Here is a 9,291-nt window from a genome sequence, read left to right as displayed (position 1 = left end):
TTTGTAGGTTATGTGTTGGCAGCCGTGCGTTGTGCTGACCCTAGGGGTGGGCTATGATGCGGTAGATACACTGTGGCCGGGTATGCCAGGTGCCCGTTTGGCATCTCGGGACCCTGTACACATCGTCCGGGGCCGTATGTGGAAACCTCGGCCGGACTCCCTGCGGATGGAACCTGGATAGGCGATAAACCTGGACTAGAGACTCATGTGTTTAGGTAGGCCGTGGCCGACACACTCGTTGGGCTTCCGCTTGAAGGTTGCCGAGTACATGTCGTGTAAACGATGATAAGTGGTGAGAGCATGTATGAAGAAGTACACCCCTGCATGGTTAACATCATCTATTCGAATAGCCGCGTCCGCGGTAAAGGACTACTTGGTTGCCTATACAGTTCATAGACAAGTTAATGGTTACTACTAAAAGACTCAAGATAAGTGTGAGTACCGAGGATGGCCCTCTCCTAGGATGACGAGGGAGGATCCTCGGTGGAGTATTGTGTTGGTGATTAGTGGACTCGTGTGCGAAAACTATTTTACAGTGGTGTCTCGTAGGATAGCTTAGCCAAGAGTCAAAGCTGGCTTGCTGCAATAACTCCACCACCTTCTTGAGAATGAGCATGTATAGTAGGTTCTGTTGTAAGACTTGCTGAGTACCTTTGTACTCATGTTGCTTTAATTATTGTTTTCAAACGACAATACCGCCCCCTCCGATGGGTTTTATGTAGACCTCGACGTCGATGAGTAACTTGCCACCCAGGTGGTGATTCTGGCCATGGAGGGCCCTATGTAGATAGTCACGCTTCGACAAGCCTTCTTTCTTTCTAGTGTCTGTACTCAGACTTATTTGCTTCGCATGTCCTTGTATGCTTGTATGACTTGAGTGTCGGGTCTTGTGACCCCTACCTGTATGAACATGTTATGCATGGCTCTCCGGAGCCTTTAAATAAATTACTTGAGTTGTAGAGTTTTGTTGTGATGCCAAGTTGTATTTACACATATCGAGCATATTGTCTGTATGATTGAAATGCTTGGTATGTGTGGGATCCGACAATCTAGTTGTTTATCCTTGGCAGCCTCTCTTACGGAGAAATGTAGTCTAGTGCTCCTTGAGCCATAGTAGTCCGCTACAGCCCGGTTCACCGAAGTCCTGCTAGCCAAGCACTACTGCTCAGGACACATGACTGGCCGGCATGTGTTTCACTTCATTCCTATGTCTATCCCTTTGGGGAAATGTCACGCGGTGACATCTGGAGTACTTCCTAGCCTGCTATAGCCCGGGTTCCCCGGAGTCCTATTAGCCCAGTGCTATAGCCCGGATGCACAAGCTGTTGACCGACATGCTCGATGTGATTCATGTCTGCCTGTTGCCATAGGTCTGTGCCGCTTTGGGTTCACGACTAGCCATGTCAGCCCGGGTTCTCTGTCATATGGATGCTAGCGACACTATCATATACGTGAGCCAAAAGGCTTAAACGGTCTTGGGCCATGGTAAGGCGACACCCGTGGTGATACCGTGCATGAGGCCGCAAAGTGATATGAGGTATTACCGGCTAGATCGATGTGACTTGGAATCGGGGTCCTGACACATCGCCCCCACCATCGTCGTCTTCACCTCCGACAGCCCGAGATCGTCGTCGTCATTCCGGCCGCACCAGTGCATCCCCGAGCTCATGCACGACGCCGTCGAGACCGCTGTGAGCTCTCCTCCATTTCCCCTTTTTCCCTGTGCTCGATTTTGTGTCCTAGCCCTGCTAACCGTCGAACCCGCGAGCTCACACCCACGCACGTCACAGCCCTCAGCAACCTCCCAAAAGACCAACGCCGCCGCCCACAGCTTCTGCCGTGCCCCGCAGCACTGTGCGCGCACCCGGCCGAACTCCGGCCGCCGCCTCGAGCTCGTTTCCGGCGAGCTCAGGCCACCCTGCCTCTTCCGCTTGGTCCAGAAGACGCGAACGAGCCCTGGCTCCACGCCCGTGGCCTCCGCCGCCCAAATGGTCGCCGGAAGGCGAATCCCGTGCCCCTCCGCCGCGTTCGGCCGGCGGCTAAATGCTGGCGGGTTGACTGGGTTTGACCCCCCCTGTTGACCAGATTTGACCCGTATGGGTCAATGACAGGTGGGGCCCGTCTCTGACTAAATCTGTAGTTAGGTTAGTGTTAGTGCTAATTAACCTTTGTTAATTAACTGAGACACTGACGTGTGGACCCCACATGTCGGGTTTGACCTGGTCAGCCCGGTTTGACTCGCTGACATCATGCCGCTGTCATGCTGACGCAGTTATTCATTTTCTGGTATTAAAGTAAATCAGGAAATTCCGGAAATTGTTATAAACTTCAAAAATTAATAGAAATGCAACCGTAGCTCAGATTGAAATAATTTATATATGAAAAATTATCAGAAAAACGCAATCTATCCATCTGCCATTTTCATGCATGACAAACCAACTTATACCTACTTTATAAGTGAAAACACATGAATGGCATTTATAAGAGCTTATTTTGGAGATGCATATGAACCTTTGGTTCAAATGGACTTCAACCAAATGAATACTAGTTGCATTAGCTCAAACAACATCACATCTTCGTGCCACGTTCATGCATCATATTGCTGCATATCCTTGTGTTTTGATTGCCGACACCATTCCTTCTCGATAGGTCCTGCTCCGAAGACCGATCCAGAGTACCTGTCAGAGGAGCAGTGCCCCTTGTTGATCTACCAGGCAAGCAAACCCCCTTGTTCATTCCGATACAATCCTACCTCTCGCTCCTACTCTCTTTTATTGCATTAGGACAACAACGATTCAACTACTACTTTATGCTGCGGTAGTTGAACCCATTCCTCTGCATGACATGTTGTTGCCACAGTAAATAGTTGAAACCCACTAGCATGTGTACGAGTTGATTGAGCCCCGTTGTGTTCCTACCAAGCATTGCCTACTATTGCTTAGTGTATGTCAGGTCTGATTCATTGGGAATGAATTGGAGTGAGTGTTATGTTTTGATGTTGAGAGTTAAGTGTGTGAACATGATTTGGTAAAGGTAGCGGTGAGAGGCCATGTAGGAGTACATGCTGGGTTATCTTATAGAAACCGTCCTTAAGCACTGAGTTATGTGTATTTCTTCCAATGACTAGCTACTACCACGCATTGGAAGGCTGAAGTGGCCCTCTCGACTTATTAACCAACTTGATCTCTGTCCAGGGTTGCAATTGTTTTTGGTGTTTGTAGGTAGTGTTTGTAGTCTACCAAGTGGCACCCGGCCAGGTGGGCTTGGGACAGACTAGGCACAGTGGCATGGTGTATCAAGTGGCACCTAGATGGTGGGCTTGGGAACCCTGCTCACATCGTTTGGGGCCGTGAGAGACACCCCGGTCGGATCTCCTTGCGGATGAAACCCGAATAGGCGATAAACCTGGACTGGAGTCTTGTGTGGTTAGTCAGGTCGTGGCCGACACCCTTGCCAGGCTTCCGCTTGAAGGTTGTCGAGATACATGACATGTACATGGCGGTAAGTGGTGAGAGCGTGTGTGATGAAGTACACCCCTCCAGGGTTATCGTGATCTATTCGAATAGTCGGGTCCGTGGTTATGGACTTCTTGGATGCTAACGTGTTACATAGACAACTTGAAATGGATACTCTAAAATGCTCAACATAAGTGTGAGTGCTATGGATGGCCTCCTCGTAAGGAGACGTGAATGAATCCATACTAGTGTATTGATGTGGTAATTAGTGGACTCGTGTGCGCTTTCCTACCTCAAAGGACTTACTCGTAGACGAAGAACAGGATAGCCACTGAGTCAAAGTTGGCATGTTGCAACAAAACCCAACCTTGCCTTTTGATACTAATGCATGTATGATTGGATGTGATGTAAGTCTTGTTGAGTACCTTTGTACTCACATTTTCTTTCTTTATGTTTTGTAGATGAGACATCTGTCTCACTAGTAGTTTCGCTTGGACTTCGACGAGTAGCTTGTTACCTCAGCTACGATCTTGTACCTTGGGAGGGACTTGTAGATAGTCAGGCTTCTCAGCCTTTTTCATTTGTAGATGTCTGAACTCAGACATGTAATGCTTCCGTTGCTTATTTCCTCTGAATGATGGGTCATGAGACCCCTGTTTGTATTAGTGCTATGTGGCTCTTCTGGGCCTTTATCTATACTAGTCGTCAACCCGTGCATTCGCACGGGGCCGTTACAATTATGACAATGCCAATATTCACAGAACAAACATGTAGCAAACATAACTTTGCATATGAACTTAAATTTTCTTTCTCTTATTATCATCTAAGAGAAGAACTAAAAATAATTGCAAGCTGTAAATAATAGTATGTCTTAAACCATTGAGATGATGGCTGAAAGCACACAAACATTTTATTAATTGACTAAAGGATCATGACGATGAGATAGACGAAGGAAAAAATATATAGGGAGCAATCCGTGAAAATCATGGCAACATGCAACACACACTTCAAATGTCGTCTAGAAACGACATACATGAAGAATGTATTAAAAGTATCATGCATAAGTTACATAGAAGTGGGTTGATATAATTCTATGTCAAACCAAAAGATAGCTACACTCCACAAGAATGCTTCATATGTCCGTACCCTTGTCATGCCAAGAACCTTCATGATTTAAGAAAGGGCGTGAAAGAATACATGAATCTATATACAAATAGGATTAGATGATATTAAGCAGCTGCAGTACGCTAAATTAGTACAAAGAACAAATTTAAGAAAGGGCGTGAAAGAATACATGTATCTATATACAAATAGGATTAGGTGATATTATTACCATATCCATTAAATGGCCACCATAGTAGTTCGAATCTAGTACACTCAAAAAGTGTAGAAAATTGAAAGGAAATATGCAAGCCCTGATTAAATGTTAGTGAAACCGAATGGAGGATAGTAGCCTTGGCTTACCTGATTAGACTTTACTCGGCCGGTTCCGTAAATGTTGTTATAAAGAAACTAAAAATGGCTTAGATCTTATTCCTTGTCATATATAAAATCTGATAATAACGTCAAAAAAGTAAAATTTGAAGATGATGTAAGGATGTAAGATGTTCAATCCCCATGGCGGAACAAACTTAGAATTTTCACATAGTTCAAACAAAAAAGCCTAAGTATGGGAAAAAAGATGTTGTAACCACTGCTACATATGCCTTGTTTGTGTATCGTCAATCTTGAGAAATAATCCTGCAATTTTCTTTATTTGCCTGCAACACAATGATGGAAATGCACATGTAGTTTTAAAATAAATATTAAGAAGCACAAAAATCACCTTAATTATCGTCTCAATAGGCCATTGGTGAAAAGCAAAGCTGCAATAGAAAGGGAAGATTGTAACCAATCATGTCCATGGTGATCCATTTTTCTAAGCGACACCAGATTTACTGATGCCATGTACATATAAATTTGTAATTATTAAGTCCGTGAATGAAATTAACCATGATTGAAATAAAATAATGTGAAACTTGTACTAAATCATGTCCCCTGTTATTCAAACTTCACTACTCAAAACACTGGTCTGATGATTATTTTTACACAGTAGCCTGCAACAGGTTCATCCCTGAAAGAAAGAAAACATTGTTAGAATGCATTAAATAAGTATTTTAAGATATATGTCCTATGGGATCATTCCTGTTAGCAATGCTATTTGTTTCTTTCGGTAGGAAATAAGAGAAACATAGCAAACTAATGCGTCCTGTCCAAGAGGTTAAAATTGGAAGGATTTATGTATAAAATAATATGCAACAATTCGAGTATGCCTTGTTTAGAAATGTCACATCCATGGCCTATAAAGACATTATTTCGAGATGAGTCTTTACTCTGAACACCTTGGTCAGACTGCAGACTTGGAAGGGTAAATAATCGTTGTTAGCATGTGGTCATATATAGTCTGGTAATTTATCTCCAACACATTGTCGCAGTCACAATGTTGGGACCGGTCGAGTTTTAGTCTACTGAACTTTCTCCGTGTTCTCTCCGACCGTACACATGGATTTATATATTTATTTTTTTGCAAAAATACAAACGGAATTCATTCTTTACTTATTGTGGACTACATGTATTATACTATCTCCTCGGCTCCTTAGTCACTGGTGCTTTTTGCCCAAGAAAATACAACTTACGGGAGGTAACCTGACTGAGGGATCCCTTCTTGGGCTAGCTAGGCTTCAGCTGAAGATGAACTAAAACGATGTAGATCATGTTAAACAGAAAACTATATTTAGTGACGCAAGACACGGTGTAATAGCGAAAAATGTGGTATTTTTCTACAAATGTGCCAGAAGAAATACGGAGCGAATCATATCATCCAGACGGAAAGATCTAATCATATCCAGTCTTGCTTTCGTAATATACATGAAGTCACCTTCCATTCGTAAATTTCCAAAACCTATGGTTCTTTTTAAGATTAACCGATTTGGAACGTTACGAAAAAGAACAACAGAAAAAACATGCAAACATCGTAATTTGCCCTGGTTCTCTAAAATTTGGCGAACAAATAGATACGCTATACATAAAAGCATGAAACACAAATGATTAATTCCTGACATGAAATTGTTAACATATAATCAGTATCCAAAGATCACTCACGTGAATTATTCCTGTAGGTATGACTGCCAAATCATGAGATAGAAACGCTTCTATAAGTCTCTATACTATCTTGTTGCATTGTAAAGTTGTCATATATACACGCAATTCCTGCTGGAACTATAGTAAACAATTAGGATAAAATCATGCTGGGGAATTTATTGGTTTCACCCATTTCTGAGTTTCTGTACAAAGAACCGAAACATACATTTTTTTACTGAAAAAGTAGGAGAACAACCATCAGACTTCTCAGGGCAAAGAATCACATATGGAGAGATGGATGGCTACCAAGAGGCTCTATATTACCTTGTTGCATTGTAAGCTTGTCACATATACATGCAATTCCTGCTCAAACTATAGTAAACAATTAGGATAAAATCATGCTGGGGAATTCATTGGTTTCACTCATTTCCGAATTTCTGTATAGAGAACTGAAACATAGATTTTTTTTAATGAAAAGTAGGAGAAGAACCATCAGACTTCTTACGACAAAGAAACACATATGGAGCAATGGACAGCTACCAAGAGCTACAAATTAAAAAATACATAGTTGTACATGCATACAAATGTTTTAGTTGTATATACCACATGCATATTATCACATACCTCATCGATATATGCCTACATAAGCATGAACCAAATCAAAAAAATTCAAATTCTAATCTATATCTGTTTGATCACGTGTTGACTGCATGCTGATAGAAAGTTGAAGTACTCCGTTCTGAACACTGCATATACAGCAATGGTGATTAACATTGTAGGCTGCTGTGAATCCATCTTTGACTACGAACACCGCCGACTGTCATGAATTCATCTTTGAAGCTGATGAACGCATGATGTAAAAAGTGAACCTTGGAAACTGAGATTAGGAAAATTACCGCTCAGTTGACGCCCACGAAAGCCTGCAATACATGATGTAAATTGCGAACCCTAGAAACTGAGATTGGGAACACAACATATATATAAATCAATGGCTACGAACAGCGCCGACTCTCATGAATTCATCTTTGATGCCGATGAACGCATGATGTAAAAAGTGAACCCTAGAAACTGAGATTGGGAAAAGTACCGCTCAGATTGACTCCCTTGAGTGGTGGTGAAATTGAGGCAGCAAACAACCATGAATTATAGGGCTCGAGGGAGGAGAGTCCAGAGGTGGCAATTGGATCAAAGTTGAAGGCATGATGAAGGGGACGCGCGTGGAAAGAGGAGGAGGCTGCTGCTGCACGGAGACATGGGTGTACATAAGGAAGATACCAGGATGTTGGAGGTGTCGGCGTAACCTGCGAGCATAGATCAAGCTACGGGCGGAGAAGCATATGTTGTCAGTAAAAAAAGAATCCTATGCTAGTCGTCATTGGGGAGGCATGCCGGTTGAACCTGGATTGAAGAAGAGGAGGGTATGACCAAATCTTTCCCTGGTTCCACGCCAGCCCATGATGAGAGACGGGGTGGCAGAGGTCTCTTCATCCATCATCGGGGTACCATGAATAAACCTCCATCGATTTTAACTCTGATATTTTGTATTGATGGAGAGGAAGGAGATGAAACGTGAGAGTTTTGGAGAGGGGAAGATGGGAAGGCCATGCTTACGTGAGAGGAGAGGATGGCTAGCCGTTTTTGGAGGATAAGATGGAGAGACGTGAGTCCTTTTTTTAGAATAGAGACGTGAGAGATTAGGAGAGGGGGTTGTGTATACGTGAGAGTAGACAAAAGATGTTTTTTTAAGATATGGGATACAATAGATGGGTTAATCTATACGGTTGTGAGTACGTGAGAACAAATAATATATGGGTTAATCTACACCGTTATAATTTGGTCACACCAGATTAACGGCCCGTAAAATCTAATTAACGTGGTAATTTCTTGGGAGTCCCTAATTAGTATAGGTATAGATAGATATAGATAGACAGATGAGTTTGAGTTATGTTGTGATGCCAAGTTGTACATCTCATACTTGCATGTTATGTGTACGTGTTTGTATTGCATGTTACTTGCATGTACAACCTTTCTTTTGGGGAAATGTAGTCTGGTGCTTCCACTGAGCCATGGTAGTCCGCTACAGCCCGGTTCACCGGAGTCCTGATAGCCCAGCACTACTGCTCCGGAACACCTAGACTGGCCGGCATGTGATTCACATCATTCCTATGTCTGTCCCTTCGGGGAAATGTCACGCGGTGACTTCCGGAGTCCTGCTAGCCTGCTATAGCCCGAATTCCCAGAGTCCTGTTAGCCCAGTTGCTATAGCCCGGATTCACACGCTGATGACCGACATGCTCGATGTTGTTTCATGTATGCCTGTCCCCGTAAGTTAGTGCCACTTTGCGTTCACGACTAGTCATGTCGGCCCGGATTCTCTGTCATATGGATCCTAGCGACACTATCATATACGTGAGCCAAAAGGCGCAAACGGTCCCGAGCCAGGTAAGGCGACACCCGTGGGAATACCGTGCATGAGGCCGCAAAGTGATATGATGTGTTACATGCTAGATCGGTGTGACTTAGAATTGGGGTCCCGACATTACTACCCTTTTATTTTTCCTTTTTCTTTGAGGATTTTCTCAAAGTTGTGACAGTACACCTTGGTATGCTTTAACCTGCCAGGGCTTCATCATGACCCATAATACGACAACAAAGTCCGAACACTTTCTACAACATAGTTCGGCACCCCGAATTTAGCATTATATGCATTGGCACC

At 43.3% G+C, this 9,291-nt stretch overlaps 1 long non-coding RNA gene across 1 annotated transcript; it reads right to left on the bottom strand.

The window, feature by feature from the left end:
* Positions 1 to 6,631: 6,631 nt before the first annotated feature.
* Positions 6,632 to 8,094, bottom strand: LOC119288667. Its single transcript, XR_005141246.1, has 3 exons — positions 7,974 to 8,094; positions 7,663 to 7,894; positions 6,632 to 7,495 (listed from the first exon to the last, which is right to left on the bottom strand). It is a non-coding gene; the product is annotated as an uncharacterized LOC119288667 (long non-coding RNA).
* Positions 8,095 to 9,291: the final 1,197 nt, after the last annotated feature.

This window comes from Triticum dicoccoides, chromosome 4A (assembly GCF_002162155.2).
Source record: "Triticum dicoccoides isolate Atlit2015 ecotype Zavitan chromosome 4A, WEW_v2.0, whole genome shotgun sequence".
Classification (NCBI taxonomy): Eukaryota; Viridiplantae; Streptophyta; class Magnoliopsida; order Poales; family Poaceae; genus Triticum; species Triticum dicoccoides.
This window is presented reverse-complemented; position numbering and strand designations above follow the sequence as displayed.